General features: G+C 44.7%; 1 protein-coding gene across 3 annotated transcripts in view; it reads left to right on the top strand.

The window, feature by feature from the left end:
* LOC115197410 (tetraspanin-9) overlaps window positions 1-24828 on the top strand; it is a 319821-nt gene that overhangs the window by 62281 nt on the left and 232712 nt on the right. The window contains exons 3-4 of one of the 3 annotated variants that reach the window (XM_029758907.1): window positions 24277-24356; window positions 24588-24672. The exons of 1 other annotated variant lie outside the window; for it this stretch is intronic. The gene's annotated coding sequence lies outside the window, so the exon portion shown is untranslated. The remainder of the gene's footprint in view (window positions 1-24276; window positions 24357-24587; window positions 24673-24828) is intronic. One more of the 3 variants, XM_029758905.1, reaches the window with a different exon arrangement.

The following is a 24828-nucleotide window of genomic DNA, read 5'->3' as shown; positions in this document are numbered from 1 at the left end:
AAAGAGTGGGTGATGGAAATGACGGCAGGGGAAAGTGTGAATCCTGCAATGAGAAAAGCATATAGCCGACACTACCTGCTGTGTCCTTTCCCATCACACTAAGCATGCATACACACACACGCACACACACATCTGGAGGATGTATTGACACCCCAGCCTCAGGCTCGTGCCGTGTTTCTGGCCTTAGTGTTCCCCTGCGGAGAGCCCTCAGTGAGCGCAGGCAGACATTATGGTCACTAGGACACCTAAAGGACAAACAGTGGCCAGATGCCAGTGAGTCTGCGAGGCGCCTGACTCATCTTCTCCTCCTCTGACAGACGCAGAGGGTGGCATGGCGCACACACACACACACACACACACACACACACACACACACACACACAACAGCCTCGCAACCCCGCTCAGCTATGTGCTGCCCCCAGAGCGCCACCGCTAAATATTATGGAGGGTTGCTTGGAAAAGGCCAGCACGTCCTTCCTCTGAATTACTGGTGAGCATTAAAATAGGAACTGTGATACACGGCATTAAAATCCAGACTCCCATAGGCGTGAAAATCGAAACCGTTCCCCCGGTCTGGATTTATCATTGCCCCATCGCTGAGATTCTACTGGCCCCGTAAGGAGATGTACAGCCCCCAGAGGGCCCTGGCCTATCAGTCACCCTGTCAATCCCCTGGGTGCTGCATGATCAAAGGCAGGCAATGGAGCACCGGTCCACATCCGCCCCATCGTCTGCCTAATAAAGCCGTCAGGGGAAGAAAATCCAGAGATGTCTGTTCATCAACACTCCTGTCAGCAGATAAATAAATAAGAATCCAAAGGGAAGGAAGAAGGCCTAAAATGCAGTGTACATGGAGCGAGCCTCTATGGAATCTGCCAGGCCTGTTCCACATTATTACTGGGGCCAGTAAAGATTAGTGAAAGATGGAGGAGAGGGAGGCCACTGGACCGGTTGTCTGACTAGACAGTTAGACACCTGTTAAACAAGAGGCCTGTGCATCTGAGGAGGAGCGGCTGAATCTTCAGCCCGATCTGTCACACACTCCTCATGAAATGCTTGTTAAGCGCCCCATTCCCACACCGGATTTACAATTGCATATCCTCTTCCAGATTTGCATTACTGGACTCCTCTCTTCCTCTCCTCCTTCTGGATATCTCAGATGAATCACAGGCTTTTTCTTTACCCGACGTCAGCAGACAGTCCCATGTATCTCCTAACAGGAATTCCTGTATTAATGCCTCTGTCTGCTCGGCCTTCCTCCACAGCCATATCTCATTTCAGCCCTTAAATAATGCCGGAGGATAGTTTCTCTTGGGAGACGCAAACAAATCGTCCATATCTCCCACGTTTCATGTGCGCGTTTGATTTATCAGCCGGAATTTTCTCCCTCGGGAACTAATGGATGCTTCTGGGAGACTGGATCACTGGACTGGGGCTGCATACCAAATGGCACTCTATTCCCTGCATAGTGCACTACTTTCGACCAAGGCACTATATAGGAAATAGGGTGCCATTCAGAACGACCCTTGGTATCTCTGTATGGATTCCTCGCCTGTGTTTATAGCTTTATGGTATCCGGCTCTATATAAAGCTGCTTATGGAATCCACGCTAGTATGCTAGTGTTGGACGTTGGAGTATGTAGGTCGTTTACTATATCTCCTGAGACCCGGCAAAAAAAATGGCTTTAGGATGATCAGTTTTTTTTGCATCACAGGTGTTTGGGGTGATTTTGTTTTTAGAAAGATATATACATTTTTCTATTTGTATTTGGCTGTTAGAACTCGGTTGATGGTAAATATGAAACATTTCACATCACAGTAAAATGGGGGCAGTAAGTATAAAACATAGTTAGCGCATCCTGATTCCCCTACAGAGGATATTTATTAACAAGCTCTTATTTAATGTGAAATAATATTACACTGCTCTGAAAACTCACCAAACTACTCCTGAGATGTACAGTACCAGTCAAAAGTTTGGACACACCTACTCATTCAAGGGTTTTTCTTTATTTGTACTATTTTCTACATTGTAGAATAAAAGTGAAGACATCTAAACTATGAAATCACATATATGGAATCATGTAGTAAGCAAAAAAGTGTTAAACAAATTAAAATATATTTTACATTTGAGATTCTTCAAAGTAGCCACCCTTTGCCTTGATGACAGCTTTGCACGATGGGAAGAGTGTGCAAAGCTGTCGTCAAGGCAAAGGGTGGCTATTTGAAGAATCTCAAATATAAGATCACCATGCGCAATGCCAAGCGTCAGCTGGAGGGGTGTAAAGCTTGCCGCCATTGGACTCTGGAGCAGTGGAAACGTGTTCTCTGGAGTGATGAATCACGCTTCACTGGCAATCCGAAGGACAAATCTGGGTTTGGCGGATGACAGGAGAACGCTACCTGCCCCAATGCCAACTTTAATGTTTGGTAGAGTAATGGTCCGGTGCTGTTTTTCATGGTTCGGGCTTGGCCCCTTACTTCTAGTGAAGGGAAATTTTAACGCTTTTGCATACAATTACATTCTAGATGATTTTGTGCTTCCAGCTTTTTGGCAACAGTTTGGGAAAGGCCCTTTCCTGTTTCAGCATGACAATGCCCCCATGCACAAAGCGAGATCCATACAGAAATGGTTTGACAAAATTGGCATGGAAGAGCTTGACTGGACTGCACAGATCCCTGACCTCAACCCCAGCGAACACCTTTGGGATGAATTGGAACGCCGACTGTGAGCCAGGCCTAATCGCCCAACATCAGTGCTCGACCTTACTAATACTCTTGTGGCTGAAGGGAAGAAAATCCCTGCAGTAATGTTCCATCATCTAGTGGAAAGCCTTCCAAGAAGAGTGGAGGCTGTTATAGCAGCAAAGGGGAGATCAACTCCATGTTAATGCCTATGATTTTGGAATGTTACTGCTGTCTATATCCCTCCAGTTGGTTACTGCCCTCTCATGCATGTACTCCACTTCCGCTATCTCTCTCTGTGTGTCTCTATATGCTTACTCTGCCGCTACTTCTATTTGCCTCTATTGCTCTCTCTTTCTTTCTTTCTTTCTTTCTTTCTCTGTCTCTTTTTGTCTCTCTTTTTGTCTCTTTCTTTCTCTCTATCTGTTAGTCTCTCTTGTCTGTCTCTGCCTCTCTCGCTTGCTTTCGCTCGCTCTCTCTCTCCGTCCCTCCGTGTCTCAGTCCACCCTCCCTTCTCCCTCTCTTCACTTTCTCCTATGTCTGCTGGCACAGTGCCCAGTGAGCAGATGCCATGCAGCAGGAGCTGGGAGCAATCCCTATCCTGCCCAGGCCTGAGAAACAGTAATGCAGCCTTGCAGGCCCTGTGTTCCCTTCATCAGGTGGGAAGAGGGATCTGTGGGAGAGCAGGCTTCCTGCAGAGGGGAGCGTGGACAGTGGGTTCAGGTCAACACATACACACACTAAAGGACAGATTCACAATAGAAAGCACACATGCAATGTGGCTCTCCCACCTATCAACACCAGCAGTGGAGACCTGAAGGTTGTTCAACACAGGGAGCTACAGTAGAACTAGTGTGTTGCTAGAATCCATTTATGGAACATTGGCTGCTAGTCTTCTATCTTTACACGGTGGTGGAGGAGATGTACTCTGAGGAATAAAACTGTGTGCAAAATAGTGATCAATGCTAGCTGTCCTCTACCCTCCTCGTTCCTCTTCCCCTGTGGTAGCGCTAGATAAGAATTATTTTGATAGATCTTGATGTTTATACAGTATAATCCCAAATGAAGATGTTCTGTATATATAGCGTGTAGAGAATTAAAGACGGGATGTTGGATTTGTGAGCCTACAGTACATTATCTGTAAAGACAGACCATCTTTGCATACACCCACTTTCCCTTTGACATTGTCTCTGGTGAGGCTGAGTTTGCAGTGTGCAGTGCTGCAGTATAAGAGCGAGTGACAATGCTTGCAAATTGTGTTTTCCAAGTACATATTTCATCTTTTGCTCGCAGTCCCTCATTATCTCTCGCTCTCTCTCTTCATTCGGCATCACTTAATTCTGTAAAATCGCACCAAGCTTGTCTATTAACGTCATTTAAAACCCGGGGAGAGAGATTAAATAATAGATGTTTTAATCTCTCATATATCTGGTGTGGCATTACTCTCAGCAGACACTGTAAAATTAGCATGAAGGATAGGAGCCCCTAAAACCCAAACTGATGTGTAGCCTAGCGCAGCTCAGTCAGCACAATACGTTTTTCCTCTCCCCTCACTCTCCTTTGTCAACGTGAGGTCAGGGTCTAATGGACTGATGCACCACAGGTCCGCTTTGTCACCATGATGTCAGGGTCTAATGGCCTGATGAACCACAGGTCCACTTTGTCACCGTGATCTCATGGTCTAATGGCCTGATGCACCACAGGCCCACATTGTCACCGTGATCTCATGGTTTAATGGCCTGATGCACCACAGGTCCACTTTGTCACCGTGATCTCATGGTCTAATGGCCTGATGCACCACAGGCCCACTTTGTCACCATGATGTCAGGGTCTAATGGCCTGATGCACCACAGGTCCACTTTGTCACCATGATCTCATGGTCTAATGGCCTGATGCACCACAGGTCCACTTTGTCACCATGATGTCAGGGTCTAATGGCCTGATGCACCACAGGTCCACTTTGTCACCATGATCTCATGGTCTAATGGCCTGATGCACCACAGGTCCACTTTGTCACCATGATGTCAGGGTCTAATGGCCTGATGCACCACAGGTCCACTTTGCCACCGTGATCTCATGGTCTAATGGCCTGATGCACCACAGGTCCACTTTGTCACCGTGATCTCATGGTCTAATGCCCTGATGCACCACAGGCCCACTTTGTCACCGTGATATCATGGTTTAATGGCCTGATGCACCACAGGCCCACTTTGTCACCATGATGTCAGGGTCTAATAGCCTGATGCAGCACAGGTCCACTTTGTCACCATGATGTCAGGGTCTAATGGCCTGATGCAGCACAGGTCCACTTTGTCACCGTGATATCATGGTTTAATGGCCTGTTGCACCACAGGTCCACAACAGACACATTAGCTGCAAGGTTGTGAACTCTGCCCAGCCGATGATGTCATGCCTTGCCGATGATGCGCTATATTATGCTGGGGTCACGGGTGATGGCAGTTCACCCCTGCTCCTCCACAGTAGGCTCCGTTGTTTGTGTGGGGTTTGGAGGGGGTATGGAGTGGCGCACAGCTGCACACCTCCCCGGCTCATCCCAGGCAGATGCCACAGTATATCTGTAAACGTTTGGGGAGACAAGAATCTTGGCTAAATGGACTTTGCAGATGCCTCCGATTGCATGGAGGATCAGGAAGGAAATTTGTCATCAAATGAGTGGACAAGAGGCAACCAGGCAGCCAGTCAAGGTTTGGGTCTTGTTGGGGCAAAGAAGACTAAGGCCTAAATCACAGTCCATAGATGCTGAGACGCGATAGTCCAGCGTCCCATTGTGACATAGCAACGCAGCTCTGAGACCACCAGCCTTGGGAGACGCATAGCCCAAACGCACACCTCCCCACAATTCCCCAACCAACGTGTCTCTGGTACACGTCCTATATTAATTTGAATGTGTTGACAGTTGGAGAAATTGCTTGAGCTGTGTTGAGAATTTGAAAAGTACGAAAGCCAAGAACACTGTTGTGTGTACATGTACACATTTTGGACTATGGTAGACGTTTAAGGCTGCCCATGTCCTGCCAGCCTGCCAAGCTTCTAAGCCCATGGCACAGCTTCAGCGGAGAATCCAATCCAGACCTCTAGTGACGGGTGGACTTGATGAGTGCTGTTTATCTACTGACCGAGGTGCTAATCTCCTCACGAGTCCCCTGGGACACAAAACATGTCTCCTGTCCGTCAGTTTCAGGTCAGGCTGCGGCTGGTGCTTTGGCTGCTCTAAGCCAAAAATGGCTACAGGAGGTAGCTAGCTAGATAACATGGATGGATGGCCTCACTAGCTGTTGTCATCTGCACCCAATCCAACCCATGTGACATTACAGATCTGTAATTAAAGTACATTTGTGAAGTCATTGGATTCATTGGACGGTGCTGGACCATGTAAGACCCTGCGTTATTACACTGCATTATTTATGCACTGTAGTACTCGTGAGATATGACCATATGGAATGTTAACATTTGTTGCATACACTTGCTGTTCAGTACACTAGTGCCAAGATTGGAATTTTGAAATTGGACACCATCATCATTACTTTCACAATGAGTCTTTTTTTTATGTCCTCATGACTCATTACATTGTATTATACAGTATGGAGATATTCTAATGTAATTGTGTCTCCCCTTCGATTCTAGTTTGTTTATTTGACCTGAACATTGCGTGGGAGAGTAGGACCAGGCGAGGTCTCCAAAACAACAGCCTTAAAACGAATGTGTATTTATTTAATATTGCAGCCGCTGTTGCCCACAGCTTGCATGTTATAACAATGTTGGTGAATGTCAGAGTTTACTTGCTATATTGTGTCTTAATAATGATGAAAAAAAAGTGCTGGCCAGAAAGGATGGGCGTTGGCCCACAGTCAACCAGCACTGCTTCCCTGTATTACAGATGTCTTGCTGATAAACCCCTAACAATGTGCCAAGTGGGGGGATTCTGTGGTCTGGAGAATGCTGTTTTCTGTCTCTTCTCAACAAGAAACTAATTATGGATTATCATACCCCAAGTTCCCTGAGGGTCTTCATATCTCCCTGCTAATGAATCTGCTACAGTTGAGTAGAGTTCCACACCATCAGAAAACCCATCTGTTCCTCACATGCCAGAGGTGCTGTTGTCTTCTACTGTTGTGAAACTTCAGCACTGAAGATATGAGAACAAGGCTGAATTAATTCAAGAGACTTTTGAAGGACAAGTGTCTATAAAAATATGGTCTTTGTCACAGGGTGCTGAGAAAAGCGTTTAGAAAGTAAAACAATTTGTTGGCTCAGCCAACCATAAAAATGTCAGTCCCTACAGTTTAACTCCTTGTCTTCGTGTGCTCTTCTGCTAAGCTTTCATTGGAGCAGAGTCACGGAGTAGCCAGAAAGTTTTCATTTGTGCATTTTTATTTTAATCTGTAGCCTCAACATCCTGCTCTCCTTGTTTTCCCAACAGTGGCCACATACATTTTAAAGTGAAGAACATTGTTACAGCAAAGTCAGTGATAGTAGGGGGGAGAAAGTAAAGTGCGAGTGTAAGTTCACGAAAGGCCCCAATTTCTTTTTTACTATGTCAATATGTATTTGTTGTCAATGTTTTGACATCACACTCAAATCTAATTTTATTCCAGAGAAACTCTGGAGCACTATCAGAGTGACCAGCGGGTTCTTGGTCACCTCCCTGACCAAGGCCCTTCTCCACTGATTACTCAGTTTGGCTGGGAGGCCAGCTCTAGGAAGAGTCTTGGTGGTTCCAAACTTCTTCCATCAAAGAATGATGGAGGCCACTGTGTTCTTGGGACCTTCAATGCTGCACACATTTTTTGGTACCCTTCTCCAAATCGGTGCCTCGACACAATCCTGTCTCTGAGCTCTACGGGCAAAGGATGATCAATGGAAACAGGATGCACCTGAGCTCAATTTCAATTCTCATCGCAAAGGGTCTGAAAACTCGCTCAATATGGAAGGGATCAGATGACGCAGATGCTAAGCTACAGGACTGTTTTGCTAGCACAGCCTGGAATATGTTCCGGGATTCTTCCGATGGCATTGAGGAGTTCACCACGTCAGTCACTGGCTTCATCAATAAGTGCATCGATGACGTCTTCCCCACAGTGACCATACGTACATACCCCAACCAGAAGCCATGGATTACAGGTAACATCCGCATTGAGCTAAAGGGTAGAGCTGCCGCTTCAAGGAGCGGGACTCTAATCCGGAAGCTTATAAGAAATCCCGCTATGCCCTCCGATGAACCATCAAACAGGCAAAGCATCAAAACAGGACGTACTACACCGGCTCCAATGCTCGTCGGATGTGGCAGGGCTTGCAAATTATTATGGACTACAAAGGAAAGCACAGCCGCTAGATGCCCAGTGACACGAGCCTGCCAGATGAGCTAAATGACGTCTATGCTCGCTTCTAGGCAAGCAACACTGAAGCATACATGAGAGCATCAGCTGTTCCGGACGACTGTGTGATCACACTCTCCATAGCCAATGTGAGTAACACCTTTAAACAGGTTATCATTCACAAGGCCGCAGGGCCAGACGGATTACCAGGACGTGTACCCCGAGCATGCGCTGACCAACTGGCAAGTGTCTTCACTGACATTTTCAACCTGTCCCTGATCGAGTCTGTACAGAGGCTTGCGAAAGTATTCATCCCCCTTGGCATTTTTCCTATTTTGTTGCCTTACAACCTGGAATTAAAATAGATTTTGGGGGGGGTTGTATCATTTCATTTACACAACATGCCTACCACTTTGAAGATGCAAGATTTTATTTTATTGTGAAACAAACAAGAAATAAGACAAAAAACTGAAAACTTGAGCATGAATAACTATTCATCCCCCCATAGTCAAGACTTTGTAGATCCACCTTTTGCAGCAATTACAGCTGCAAGTCTCTTGGGGTATGTCTCTATAAGCTTGGCACATCTAGCCACTGGGATTTTTGCCCATTCTTCAAGGCAAAACAGCTCCAGCTCCTTCAAGTTGGATGGGTTCTGCTGGTGTACAGCAACCTTTAAGACATACCACATATGCTCAATTAGATTGAGGTCTGGGCTTTGACTAGGCCATTCCAAGACATTTAAATGTTCCCCCTTAAACCACTCGAGTGTTGCTTTAACAGTATACTTAGGGTCATTGTGAACCTCCGTGAACCTCAGTCCTTGTCTCAAATCTCTGGAAGACTGAAACAGGTTTCCCTCAAGAATTTTCCTGTATTTAGCACCATCCATCATTCCTTCAACTCGGACCAGTTTCCCAGTCTCTGCCGATGAAAAAGATCCCCACAGTATGATGCTGCCACCACCATGCTGGGGATGGTGTTCTTGGGGTGATGCAAGGTGTTGGGTTTGTGCCAGTGATAGCGTTTTCCTTGATTGCCAGAAAGCTCAATTTTAGTCTCATCTAACCAGAGTACCTTCTTCCATATTTTTCTGGAGTCTCCCACATGCCTTTTGGTGAACACCAAACGTGTTTGCTTATTTTTTCTTTAAGCGATGGCTTTTTTCTGGCCACTCTTCTGTAAAGCCCAGCTCTGTGGATTGTACGGCTTAAAGTGGTCTAATTGACAGATACTCCAATCTCTGCTGTGGAGCTTTGCAGCTCCTTCAGGGTTATCTTTGATCTCTTTGTTGCCTCTCTGATTAATGCCCTCCTTACCTGGTCTGTGAGTTTTGGTGGGCGGCCGTCTCTTGGCAGTTTTGTTGTGGTGCCATATTCTTTCCATTTTTTAATAATGGATTTAATGTTGCTCCGTGGGATGTTCAAAGATTCGGATTTTTTGTATAACTCAACCATGATCTGTACTTCTCCACAACTTTGTCCCTGAAAGCTCCTTGGTCTTCATGGTGCTACTTGCTTGGTGGTGCCCCTTGCTTAGTGGTGTTGCAGACTCTTGGGCCTTTCAGAACAGGTGTATATACAGTTGAAGTCGGAAGTTTACGTACACCTTAGCCAAATACATTAAAACTCAGTTTTTCACAATCCCTGACATTTAATCCTAGTAAAAATTCCCTGTCTTAGGTCAGTTAGGATCACCACTTTATTTTAAGAATGTGAAATGTCAGAATAATAGTAGAGAGAATGATTTATTTCAGCTTTTATTTCTTTCATCACATTCCCAGTGGGTCAGAAGTTTACATACACTCAATTCCTTTTTGGTAGTATTGCCTTGAAATTGTTTAACTTGGGTCAAACGTTTTGGGTAGCCTTCCACAAGCTTCCCACAATAAGTTGGGTGAATTTTGGCCCATTCCTCCTGACAGAGCTGGTGTAACTGAGTCACGTTTGTAGGCCTCCTTGCTCGCACACGCTTTTTCAGTTCTGCCCACAGTTTCTATAGGATTGAGGTCAGGGCTTTGTGATGGCCACTCCAATATCTTGACTTTGTTGTCCTTACGCCGGTTTGCCACAACTTTGGAAGTATGCTTGGGGTCACTGTCCATTTGGAAGACCCATTTGCGACCAAGCTTTAACTTCCTGACTGATGCCTTGAGATGTTGCTTCAATATATCCACATAATTTTCCGTTGTCATGATGCCATCTATTTTGTGAAGTGAACCAGTTCCTCCTGCAGCAAAGCACCCCCACAACATGATGCTGCCACCCCCGTGCTTCACAGTTGTGATGGTGTTCTTCGGCTTGCAAGCCTCCCCCTTTTTCCTCCAAACATAATGATGGTCATTATGGCCAAATTGTTCTATTTTTGTTTCATCAGACCAGAGGACATTTCTCCAAAAAGTACGATCTTTGTCCCCATGTGCAGTTGCAAACCGTAGTCTGGCTTTTTTTATGGTGGTTTTGGAGCAGTGGCTTCTTCCTTGCTGAGCGGCCTTTCAAGTTATATTGATATGGGACTCGTTTTACTGTGGATATAGATACTTTTGTACCTGTTTCCTCCAGCGTATTCACAAGGTCATTTGCTGTTGTTCTGGGATTGATTTGCACTTTTCGCACCAAAGTACGTTCATCTCTAGGAGACAGAACACGTCTCCTTCCTGAGCGGTATGATGGCTGCGTGGTCCCATGGTGTTTATACCTGCGTACTATTGTTTGTACAGATGAACGTGGTACCTTCAGGCATTTGGAAATTAATCCCGAGGATGTACCAGACTTGAGGTCTACAAATTTTTTTCTAAAGTCTTGGCCGATTTCTTTTGATTTTCCCATGATTTTAAGCAAAGAGGCACTGAGTTTGAAGGTAGGCCTTGAAATACATCCACAGGTACACCTCCAATTACTCAAATGATGTCAATTTGCCTATCAGAAACTTCTAAAGCCTTGACATCATTTTCTGGAATTTTCCAAGCTGTTTAAAGGCACAGTCAACTTAGTGTATGTAAACCTCTGACCCAATGGAATTCTGATACGGTGAATTAATCTTTTCTGTAAACAATTGTTGGGGAAAATAGTTATGTCATGCACAAAGTAGATGTCCTAACCGACTTGCCAAAACTATAGTTTGTTAACAAGAAATTTGTGGAGTGGTTGAAATACGAGTTTTAATGACTCCAACCTCAGTGTATGTAAAGTTCCGACTTCAACTGTATACTGAGGTCATGTGATAGATTATGTGACACTTAGATTGCACACAGGTGGACTTTTTTCTTAACAAATTATGTGACTTCTGAAGGTAATTGGTTGCACCAAATCTTATTTAGGTGCTTCATAGCAAAGGGGGTGCATACAGATGCACAAACCACTTTTCAGTTTTTTATTTTTTGTGAATGTTTTTAAACATGTTATTTTTTTCATTTCACTTCACCAATTTGGAATATTTTGTGTATGTCCATGAATATTTTGTGTATGTCCAATCCAAATAAAAATACATTTAAATTACAGGTTGTAATGCAACAAAATAGGAATAACACCACGGTGGATGAATACTTTTGCAAGACACTGTAGTAACAACATGTTTCAAGCAGACCACCATAGTCCCTGTGCCCAAGAACACCAAGGTAACCTGCCTAAATGACTACTGACCCGTAGCACTCACGTCTGTAGCCATGAAGTGCTTTGAATGGCTCACATCAACATCATTATCACAGAAACCCTTGACCCACTCCAATTTGCATACCGCCCCAACAGATCCACAGATGATGTTATCTCTATTGCACTACACACTGCCCTTTCACACCTGGACAAAACGAACACCTATGTGAGAATGCTATACATTGACTTCAGCTCAGCGTTCAACACCATAGTGTCCTCAAAGCTCATCAATAAGCTAAGGACCCTGGGACTAAACACCTCCCTCTGCAACTTGATCCTGGACTTCCTGACCGGCCGCCCCCATGTGGTAAGGGTAGGTAGCAACACATCTACCACACAGATCATCAACACGGGGGCCCCTCACGAGTGCATGCTCAGTCCCCTCCAGTACTCCCTGTTCACCCATGATGGCCTGGCACGACTCCAACACCATCATTAAGTTTGCCGACGACACAACAGTGGTAGTAGGCCTGATCACCGACAACGATGAGACAGCCTATAGGGACGAGGTGCCAGGATAACAACCTCTCCCTTAACGTGATCAAGACAAAGGAGATGATTTTTGACAACAGGAAAAGGAGGACCGAGGACGCCCCCATCCTCATTGTAGTGGAGCAGGTTGAGAGATTCAAGTTCCTTGGTGTCCACATCACCAACAAATTATCATGGACCAAACATACCAAGATAAGCATGAAGAGGGCACAATAACGCCTATTCCTCTTCAGGAGACTGAAAAGATTTAGCATGTGTCCTCAGATACTCAAAAAGTTCTACAGCTGCACCATCGAGAGCATCCTGGCTGGTTGCATCACCACCTGGTATGACAACATCTCGGCTTCCAACCGAGATATTAGGGTAGTGCGTACGGTCCAGTACATCACTGGGGCCAAGTTTTCTGCCATCCAGGACCTCTGTACCAGGCGGTGTCAGAGGAAGACCCTAAAAATGGCTAAAGACTCCAGCCACCCTAGTCATAGACTGTTATCTCTGCTACCACATGGCAAGCGGTACCGGAGCGCCAGGTCTAGGTCCAAAAGGTTTCTTAACAGCTTCTACCCCCAAGCCATAAGACTCCTGAACAGCTAATCAAATGACTACTCGGTCTATTTGCACCCCCCCTCCCCATTTTTCGCTGCTGCTACTCTCTGTTTATTATCCATGCACACAGTAGTCACTTTACATCTTCCTACATGTACATGTGATCTCATTTACCTCGACTAACTTGTGCCCCCTCACATTGACTCTGTGCCGGTACCCCCTTTATAGAGCCTTCACTACTGTTATTTTATTGTTGCTCTTTAATTATTTATATTTCTATTTTTTTAATTCATTTTTTACTTCAGTTTATTTGAGTAAATACTTTAACACTTATTTTTCTTAACTGCATTGTTATCCTGGCTTGTAAGTAAGCATTTCACTGTACCTGTTGTATTCGGCTTATGTGACAAATAAAATAAAGATTTGATTTGAAATAGCTATGTAGCGACGCTCCCCATCCAACCTGACAGACTTTGAAATGATCTACAGAGAAGAATGGGATAATAAATACAGGTGTGCCAGCTTGTAGTGTCATACCCAAGAAGACTCAAGGCTGTAATCACTGCCAAAGGTGCTTCAACAAAATACTGCGTAAAGGGTCTGAATACGTTGCTATTTATTTTGAATACATTTTCAAACATTTTTTTTACATTTCTTTGTCACTATGGGGTATTGTGTGTAGATTGATTAGGGGAAAAGGCTGTAATGTAACAAAATGTGGAAAAAGTCAAGAGGTCTGAATGCTTTTCGAATGCCCTGTAGGTAGAGGTAAAGTGATTAGGCAACAGGATAAACAATAAACAGTAGCAGCAGCATATGTGATGAGTCAAAATAGTTAGTGCAAAAAGGGTCAATGCAGATAGTCTGGGTAGCTATTTGGTTAACTATTTAGCAGTCTAATGGCTTGGGGGTAGACGTTTTTCAGGATCCTGTTGGTTCTAGACTTGGTGCATCAGTACCGTTTGCCGTGATCTGAGAGCCCATGCCAAATATTTTAGCCTCCTGAGGGGGAAGAGGCATTGTCGTGCCTTCTTCACGACTGTGTTGGTGTGGACCATTTTAATTCCTTAGTGATGTGGATACTAAGGAACTTGAAGCTCTCGACACGCTCCACTACAGATACATCAATGTCGATACCGGCGTGCTCGGCCCTCCGTTTCCTGTTGTCCACAATCAGCTCCTTTTTTTGCTCACATTGAGGGAGAGGATGTTGTCCTGGCACCATACTGCCAGGTCACTGACCTCCTCCCTATAGGCTGTCTCATTGTCGTCGGTGATCAGGCCTACCATCTTCATGTCGTCAGCAACTTAATGATGGAGTTGGAGTCGTGGGTGAACAGGGAGTACAGGAGGGGACTAAGCACGCACCCCTGAGAGGCCCCAGTGTCGACGGTCAGCGTTGCAGATATGTTTTTGGCTAATATTTTACAAACTGGTGACAGTTGTAAAAAAAGTCAATAGTTGGAAGAGTTGCAGAGTTAATTGAAAATAATATAATTGTTGATTAGATGCTTTTTTCATTAATTAGACCATATGGTTCAAGAGAAAATAGCCTTCCTCTACTAGAAACGAATGGACAATATAGACACAGATATAAAAAAATATATTTTCTGTTAATTTCCCAAATTACTAAAGATTCCGGTGACTGGTAAATTACCGGTAGCTTTGCAACCCTAGACATGACAAGATACAATGAGCTGAAATGAGCCACCTATGATTCCCCACATGGCAGATTCTTGTCACTGTTGCTATCTATCTGACTGTTTAGAATTATAACACCACACGGCTTTCTGCCTCATCGATGTGCGGGCTTCATTTTCATGACATTGATAGCCAGGGTCGTAGTTCATGTGGCTCGGTGAGTGCTCAGTTGGCCTATTCAGGAGACATTTGCAACATTTGCTTTACTTTGAGCCCCTGAGCTACAGTAGTAAAATTGCATAGAGTGGTGATTTACAAAGCCCATTCCAGTTCATGGCAAGGCTTTGAAGAGATAAATAATGTCCTCCTTATTCTAGTACTTCTCCAGCTGATGCCATGGTGAGACGGCAAGGTGGGGGATGAGACAGACCAGGGCTGGAGAGAAGCTCTCTGTACAACTCTTGAGCTCTGAGTTATAGGCTAGTTCACTGATATACTGCATGGACTGACCAGTGGAGGCTGACCAGTGGCTCATGATAATGGCCGGAATGGCGCAGATGGAATGGCATCCATCATCTGGAAATCATGTGTTTGATGTATTTTATAACATTCGACTGATTCCGCTCCAGTCATTACCACGAGCCCATTGTCCCCAATTAAGGTGCCACCAACCTCCTGTGATGGCCTGTACAACTCATAGTACAACACATGAACCTACACATGAATGCACTGACCAGGGGCCTCATTTATAAACGTTGTGTAAATTTCACACTAAATATCTGTGTGGCATTTCTGAAAAATGTTGTACAAATATTGAGATTTATAAACTTGTCTCACGCCATACATTTAACGTTTCCCGTTATAAATAACTGTCCTAAAACTGCGTGCATTCTGTAAAATGCCCTCCATTCCCTCTTTATGGTGCCAATAACGCCCTTTATTTGCTGTATAATTTGGAAATATTTGAATTAGACAACTGCCGTTTCTTAAAGGAAGAGCAATGGTAAGTGTGATTACATTTCAGTTGAGGTGTGGGCAAAATGTTGTGATATTTTACAGTGACTTTTTCAACTAAATATGCATGCTGCCTACAGCGAGTGCCTGTCAGCACATTCTGTAAGATTGATTGTATATTTGAAACAATTTAAAAGTAGTCTAAATGCTACAGCCCTCACTTCTATGCAAAATATTAATTGTTGTTCAATATTTAGTTCATCAATAGATTGTGTTTCTATGTCCTGCCTTGGTATAGGCTCTGATGATGTCACGCTCCTATCGCACAGCAATAGCCTGTCCATACATTTCAATATTTTACATAAGCTACAGTTCTATTTACTGGGTTGGTAGAATGTTTTCATCTTTTGCAGTAATGTATGCTTATTGGCAAAGGACTGTGACAGTTTCTGAAAGAGAAAACAATGTCACATTGTTGTGGACCTGTGAGCAGAACGATTGAATTCAACAATGTTTTGCATCGACTTTTCACCCAACCTAAATATGATGGATTGAATCATTGTCTAAGCTACTCAAATCAAATAGAAATTACAGTAGGCTTTATACAGTGGTAGCACAAACTCAGCAAAAAAAGAAACGTCCCTTTTTCAGGACCATGTCTTTCAAAGATAATTTGTAAAAATCCAAATAACTTCACAGATCTTCATTGTAAAGGGTTTAAACACTGTTTCCCATGCTTGTTCATTGAACCATAAACAATTAATGAACATGTACCTGTGGAACGTTTGTTAAGACACTAACAGCTTACCAACGGTAGGCAATTAAGGTCACAGTTATGAAAACTTAGGACACCAAAGAGGCCTTTCTACTGACTCTGAAAAACACCAAAAGAAAGATGCCCAGGGTCCCTGCTAATCTGCGTGAACGTGCCTTAGACATGCTGCAAGGAGGCATGAGGACTGCAGATGTGGCCAGGGCAATACATTGCAATGTCCGTACTGTGAGACGCCTAAGACAGTGCTACAGGGAGACAGGACGGACAGCTGATTGTCCTCACAGTGGCAGACCATGTGTAACAACACCTGCACAGGATCGGTACATCCGAACATCACACCTTCGGGACAGGTACAGGATGACAACAACAACTGCCCGAGTTACACCAGGAACGCACAATCCCTCCATCAGTGCTCAGACTGTCCGCAATGGGCTGAGAGAGGCTGGACTGAGGATTTGTAGGCCTGTTGTGCCTATGGGCACAAACCCACCATCGCTGGACCAGACAGGACTGGCAAAAAGTGCTCTTCACTGATGAGTCGCGGTTTGGTTACCAGGGGTAATGGTCAGATTTGCGTTTATCATCGAAGGAATGAGCGTTACACCGAGGCCTGTATTCTGGAGCGGGATCGATTTGGAGGTGGAAGGGTCCATCATGGTCTGGGGCGGTGTGTCACAGCATCATCGGACTGAGCTTGTTGTCATTGCAGGCAATCTCAACGCTGTGTGTTACAGGGAAGACATCCTCCTCCCTTATGTGGTACCCTTCCTGCAGGCTCATCCTGACATGACCCTCCAGCATGACAATGCCACCAGCCATACTGTTCGTTCTGTGTTTGATTTCCTGCAAGACAGGAATGTCAGTGTTCTGCCATGACCAGCGAAGAGCCCGGATCTCAATCCCATTGAGCACGTCTGGGACCTGTTGGATCGGAGGGTTAGAGCTAGGGCCATTCCCCCCAGAAATGTCCGGGAACATGCAGGTGCCTTGGTGGAGGGGTGGGGTAACATCTCACAGAAAGTACTGGCAAATCTGGTGCAGTCCATGAGGAGGAGATGCACTGCAGTACTTAATGCAGCTGGTGGCCACACCATATGCTGACTGTTACTTTTGACCCCCCTTTGTTCAGGGACACATTATTCCATTTCTGTTAGTCACATGTCTGTGGAACTTGTTCAGTTTATGTCTCAGTTGTGGAATCTTGTTATGTTCATACAAATATTTACACATGTTAAGTTTGCTTAAAATAAACGCAATTGCGAGTGAGAGGAAGTTTCTTTTTTTGCTGAATTTAAATAGGCTACTTCAAAGTAAAATATCAACTTTCTTGATGTTCACCTATGAACTGCGCTGCCTATGGGATTGCATACAGCAAAACTTGAAATACATAGCCTTTCTATTTACTAGGCTACTATAGGCCCAATTAAATGAGAGATGCACATTGTATTTTTGTTATAATTTTTTTACTTTTATTTATTCAGGGGAGCCCAATTGAGACCAGGGTCTCATTCAAAATGGTTAACTGAGAACAAACAAGTCACATGATAATTCAATAAATCCATAAAACACAATCAACCAAAATACTTCCATACCTCCGCAATACAATTTGTTGTATGGCTACTTCAGGAATTATGAACCCATCACAGCCAGAAAAGGTGTGGAATTTATTCTCCAATGGTTAGGAAAATAAAATAAATAGGAAATATATTCCTATTTCTAATTGTTTTAGATTTCCCCCCAAAACACAGATTTTTGCTCTTCTCACTAACATCAAATGGCTGCATCTCGTTATGTTTTTATGAGTAAGCGTGTTGTCACGTTGGCATGAAGGATCGGGAGACAGACGCAGGAATGCGTAATAGTTTTTTTTATTATGCCCAAATTACGGCATGCCGTGTAAGGGCACGGGGACGAAGACCAAACAAACACGTAACAAAAACACAGGGTTGAAACCCAAACAAAAGAGCGAGGAGTACCTGGAATAAATAACACACGCGCACAATGATTAACACACGGGATGAGACCCTTAATCATCTGCGCAATCCACAAGGGAATGAAAGCCCAAAACACACAGCACAGGTACTCACACGCACTAACGGACATTGTAACAATAATCGACAAGACCATGGAAAGGGCACATATATACAAATACTAATCAGTGGGAATAGGGGACAGGTGTGCGTGATGAAAGTTCTGGAGTTATAACCAAAGTTATTTCTGAATATTGATCAGCACATTTATTGGAAATGTGAACAATGTTGTAGTGCACTCCGTCTATGATTGCCATTGCCTCCCATGTAGAATGTAACAGCATAGTTAAGGCTACTCATTGATTTCTGTTCCAGCTTCTAATGCTCCATTGAGCAGAGACCTCCAGATGTGTTTTACATAAATCAGCAAAGCTACAGTGCCTGGCCTTCTGACAGATATGAGGTAGCACTCTGCGATTTCACCACACATTACACTGTAATCAGAGCAGATTCAACCCCCCCCCCCAGTCTTCGATTATGCGTCCATTCTACTCTGATAAGTACCTGACACAAGTCATATCAAGGCACAAGGCGAGACCCAGATGCAGACACAGGAGGCAGAGGTTGGAGTCTTTCAATGTTTATGAATTCAAAGTGGTAGGCAAGAGAATGGTCGTGGACAGGCAAAAAGGTCAAAACCAGATCAGAGTCCAGGAGGTACAGAGTGGCAGACAATCTCATGGTCAAGGCAGGCAGAATGGTCAGGCAGGCGGGTACGAAGTCCAGAAACAGGCAAGGGTCAAAACTGGGAGGACTAGAAAAAGGAGAAATGCAAAAAGCAGGAGTACGGGAAAACCGCTGGTTGACTTGGAAACATACAAGACAAACTGGCACAGAGAGACAGGAAACACAGGGATAAATACACTGGGGAAAACAAGCAACACCTGGAGGGGGTGGAGTCAATAACGAGGACAGGTGAAACAGATCAGGGTGTGACAAGTCATGGAGTCTTATTGGCATGGAGCTCCATTAACAAGGGAGTACATTGGTTTTACTGATAGTGGCTCATGGATCATGGGATCCATCCTTCCCATTGCCTCTCTCTCCCTCAGCCCTCACGATGTACCGTGATATGGGATCAGCCACGGCTCCTTCCTCATTGCATTCCTGGGCGGTGGCGTCATGCCCTGTGGTGTAACCCCGTCCTCCACTAGGCCTCTGAGTGAGGAGAGGCGGGGATGTGGTCAGAGTGGGAGGGGCTGGATGGCTGGAGGGGCCACAGCACCAATGCAGCTGTTGGGGATTTGTGGACTGAAGTTACCCTGCTGTACTCGGAGCAGGATTAAGCAGGGAGAACAGCAGAGGAGCCCTGGCCTCAGAAAACTTAGAGACCCTGGAGAGAGGACACCACTGGGCCCTGTAGATGAGAACAGCGAAATGTATAAGGCTGTATTGGAAAAGAGAGATGAGGAAGGACAGCTGTTGAACCCAAGGCTCCCTACATAAGGATGAGAGCAAGAACCTAGAGTCCTGTCTTCACACTGTATTAACCCACTGTGGTGAAAGCCCTCTAGTAATCCACCACCTTGCCAAGCAGTCCAGACAGCCATTGGAGTCCGGATATATTTCATACACATCCAGCCCTGCAGGGCATGGAGACATTTTGTTCTAACCAGAGGGCTTATTCTGAGAGTGATCAATAGCATCTCAGCACGTTGAAATTAAGAAATCATCCCCTCATCTCATCCAGATGTACTTCGTTCCATATCCCTTTTCAATTTCACTGTCCCCTGGCAGGCCGGGTATGGGACTGGAAAGGAGTTTGGGCCTGTGCGTGTGTGTGCACGTGTGTGTACGTGTGTGTGTGAGTGCACATGTGTGTGTGTGTGTGTGTGTGTGTGTGTGTGTGTGTGTGTGTGTTTGTCCCAGGCCTTAGTTAGAGGTCCAGCTGACTGCCCTGTGCCCTCCTGTGCCACAGTGACGTCCCTCTGCCACCCTCACAGCTAGAGGGGCTCTGTGACAGGGGCAGCTGCCTGCCTCCCCTCTCTCCCCTGGGCTAATGATACACCAATACAGCCAACAGCACGCCATGGGCCTATCAACACCTCCTTCCAGCTTTCTTATTAGAACACGGCTACTCTCCCTCCAGTCTCCAGTGAGTCTCCACGGCTCTCCACTGCTAGCAAGATCACAGCCCTTCTACGGCAGACCGCTGCTCAAGAGCATTTCCCACTCCTGGCTCTGGCCCTTTTGTGTGAATACTTGATTTTTCTCACTCTCTCTTGAACAGGTAGAGGTAGACACACAGTGTGTTTTGGTCTGGCTGCTTCTATGAACAGAGGGAGACACGCAGTGTGTTTTGGTCTGGCTGCTTCTATGAACAGAGGGAGACACGCAGTGTGTTTTGGTCTGGCTGCTTCTATGAACAGAGGGAGACACGCAGTGTGTTTTGGTCTGGCTGCTTCTATGAACAGAGGGAGACACGCAGTGTGTTTTGATCTGGCTGCTTCTATGAACAGAGGGAGACACGCAGTGTGTTTTGGTCTGGCTGCTTCTATGAACAGAGGGAGACACGCAGTGTGTTTTGGTCTGGCTGCTTCTATGAACAGAGGGAGACACGCCGTGTGTTTTGGTCTGGCTGCTTCTCAAAGGTTACCTCAGACTTTTATCTCACGGCTGGCCTTGAAGCTTGGTGGAGTGGGGCTGACACACACTGACACACATCACACAGGCCTGGTTTCAGTTAAGGCAGCAGCAGCTGCAGCAGGAGGAGGAAGTTCTATTTCCCATAGTTCACCCAGTGTAATGGAGCATGTGTAGTACGTCTCTCAAGATGCCCAGTTATCATCGGCTTGCTTGGAAAAACCTCACACATTCATACACACACACACACACACACACACTCACACACACACACACACACACACACACACACACACACACACACAGACAGAGGTCCACAGACAGTTAAAATAATACTGAGGGTGAGCGATCACGACCAGGGCCAAATTACAGCAGGCCTGTTTATAGCACATACTGATTGAGACGGTTTATATAGTAACATCTCCTCAGCAGATCTCCTCAGAAGGCTGACCATCCCATCCCCACGTCATCCATCTCCTCTAGTCACACACACAGGGGAGCACACTATAATACTCCGGCCCAGTGGGGAATGTTGCTCTAGCAGTTTCTTAAACATGTGCTGATGGCCATCATTTTCCTTGGCTTGTGTTTATAGCTGGAGGTCCAGTGGCTGTCCACACTCTCTGAGGAGGAAATGGGCTGCTCAAATAATTGCGAGCAATTACATAAGTCTTATTAGGTACTGTCATTGAAGCCAACATTCATTTGGGTCACTAATGGGACAGACATAACTGTTTTGTTATGCAGACTCTCTTGCTCTCTAGGGCTGACCCTAAATTAGTCGACTGGTCGTTTGTTTGGTCGATAGGCTGTTGGTTGACTGAGATCTTTTATTGTTGAGCAGTAGCAAATATATACTGTACAGTACCAGTCAAAAGTGTACACACTTACTCATTCCAGGGTTTTTCTTTAATTTTACTATTTTCTACATTTTAGAATAATAGTGACTGCATCAGAAGTATGAAATAACACATATGAAATCATGTAGTAACCAAATTCCAACAATTCCAACAATTGTTTACAGACAGATTATTTCAGTTATAATTCACTGTAACACAGTTCCAGTGGGTCAGAAGTTTACATACACTAAGTTGACTGTGCCTTTAAACAGCGTGGGAAAATCCAGAAAATGTCGTCATGTCTTTAGAAGCTTCTGATTGGCTAATTGACATCATTTGAGTCAATTGGAGGTGTACCTGTGGATGTATTACAAGGCTTACCTTCAAACTCAGTGCCTCTTTGCTTGACATCATGGGAAAATCAAAAGAAATCGGCCAATACCTCAGAAAAGAAATTGTAGACCTCCTCAAATCTGGTTCATCCTTGGGAGCAATTTCCAAAAGCCTGAAGGTACCACGTTCATCTGTACAACAATAGTACGCAAGTATAAACACCATGGGACCACACAGCCGTCATACCGCTCAGGAAGGAGACGCGTTCTGTCTCCTAGAGATGAACGTACTTTGGTGTGAAAAGTGCAAATCAATCCCAGAACAACAGCAAAGGACCTTGTGAAGATGCTGGAGGAAACAGGCACAAAAGTATCTATATCCACAGTAAAACAAGTCCTATATCGACATAACCTGAAAGGCAGCTCAGCAAGGAAGAAGCCACTGCTCATAATCCGCCATAAAAAAGCTACGGTTTGCAACTGGACATGGGGACAAAGATCGTACTTTTTGGAGAAATGTCCTCTGGTCTGATTAAACAAAAATAGAATTGTTTGGCCATAATGACCATCTTTATGTTTGGAGGAAAAAGGGGGAGGCTTGCAAGCCAAAGAACACCATCCCAACCGTGAAGCATGTGGGTGGCAGCATCATGTTGTGGGGGTGCTTTGCTGCAGGAGGGACTGGTGCACTTCACACAATAGATGGCATCATGAGGACGGACAATTACATGGATATATTGAAGCAACATCTCAAGGCGTCAGTCAGGAAGTTAAGCTTGGTCGCAAATGGGTCTTCCAAATGGACAATGACCCCAAGCATACTTCCAAAGTTGTGGCAAAATAGCTTAAGGAAAACAAAGTCAAGGTATTGGAGTGGCCATCACAAAGCCCTGACCTCAATCCTATAGAAGATTTGTGGGCTGAACTGAAAAATTGTGTGCGAGCAAGGAGGAATACAAACCTGACTCAGTTACACCAGCTCTGTCAGGAGGAATGGGACAAAATTCACCCAACTTATTATGGGAAGCTTGTGGAAGGCTACCCAAAACGTTTGACCCAAGTTAAACAATTTAAAGACAATGCTACCAAATACTAATAGAGTGTATGTAAACTTCTGACCCACTGGGAATGTGATGAAAGAAATAAAAGCTGAAATAAATCATTCTTTCTACTATTATTCTAACATTTCACATTGTTAAAATAAAGACAGGGAATTTTTACTTGGATTAAATGTCAGGAATTGTGAAAAACGGAGTTTAAATGTATTTGGCTAAGATGTATGTAAACTTCTGACTTCAACTGTATCTTATATTTGAGATTCTTCAAAGTAGCCACCCTTTACATTGACGACAGCTTTGGACACTCTTGGCATTCTCTCAACCAGCTTCATCAGGTAGTCACCTGGAATGCATTTCAATTAGCAGGTATAGCCTTGTTAATTTGGGGAATTTATTTTCTTATTAATGTGTTTGACCCAATCAGTTGTGTTGTGACAAGGTAGTGGTGGTATACAGAAGATAGCCCTATTTAGTAAAAGACCAAGTCCATATTATGGCAAAAACAGCTCAAATAAGAAAAGAGAAACGACAGTCCATCATTACTTTAAGACATGAAGGTCAGTCAATCCAGAAAATTTACTTTGAAAGTTTCTTCAAATGCAGTAGCAAAAACCAGCAAGCGCTATGATGAAATTGACATGATTGGTTGACGGTAGGTGGGGGCGGTACTTTCTTTATAAACACAAACTCACTTCCTTGACAACTTCCTTCACAACAGCTCTGCACAATATTGTTGTATGGTGGTATTATACATTTTATATTGTAGATATGTAGTGGTGTAGTAATGTTATATGATGTACTGTTTTATAGTTTGTTTTATTTGTGATGTAAATGCCTTAAAGTGTTTGGACCGCAGGAAGAGTAGCTTCTGCCTTGGCAGCATCTAATGGGGATCCCTAACAAATACAAATTCCCCGACGGCTATATTGGAATTGTTTGTTGGCACCGCCAAGGCTGTTTCCCTTCTGCCGCTACTGTAGAACAGCCCTCCAAATGATAAAAGGAAACTAGAGATGCCATTGCTCATCATTACATGGAAATGTAAGGTATTGGCTGGGATATCATCTTATAGGGAAAGGCAACCCAGGCCATGTTGATTTGATTTGATTTATATGATTGGGGCTGTAGATCAGCCTGTAGACTAGACGCCTGCTGCACACACCTGTTCATGGACTGCTATCATTCGTTCTGCAGAGCAAGTGCTGGCTATTGATAGTCTGTGTATTTTAGCATGCCTGCCAAGTGAGAGAGAGAGAGAGACTGACTGACTCACTGACTCAGAATCAGACCCAGTAGCTACAGTGTGTATCTTGTCATCCACTCCCAGCATATTGTCCTTTCTTGTTTCCCCCTAACAGTATTCTGCCGCAGTGCTCAAGGTCACACGTAGCGCCTGGAGTTTTGTTGGAGCTGAGTGAAGAACTGACCACTCTGCTCGGTGAAAAACAGCTTACTGCTTGCTCTAGTCTCTCAAAATGTGGTGTTGATGCTCTTTACATTTTAATGGTCCCTCCTGGCCTGTGGAATAGATCTATCCATGTGGCCATTTTATACTCTGGGTTTTATTGTGTTTTACAGGCCTGGCCCTCTATAAATATGACGTTTATTATTCATGGACTGTGGTGAGAAAGAGAGAGAGCGTAGAGTGCTGAGTTTGTGTTTTTGGCAGGCTTCAGGGCTTTCCTACTCTGAGACTGACCTGTGACTGCGGAACAGACACTGTCTCCCTCTTCATCTTCACCCCCAGAGCAAAGGTAAGAAACACACACACACAAACACACACACACACACGGCTCCCATCTGTTTCAGGACCTGTTTAACTTTTTAGTGACGGGGCAGTATTCGGAAATTCAGATGAATGACGTGCCCAAATTAAACTGCCTGCTACTCGGGCCCAGAAGGTTGGATAT

Source organism: Salmo trutta, chromosome 7 (genome assembly GCF_901001165.1).
Source record: "Salmo trutta chromosome 7, fSalTru1.1, whole genome shotgun sequence".
NCBI classification, from domain to species: Eukaryota; Metazoa; Chordata; class Actinopteri; order Salmoniformes; family Salmonidae; genus Salmo; species Salmo trutta.
Note: the sequence above shows the minus strand (reverse complement) of the source record. Positions and strands in the feature narration are given on the sequence as shown.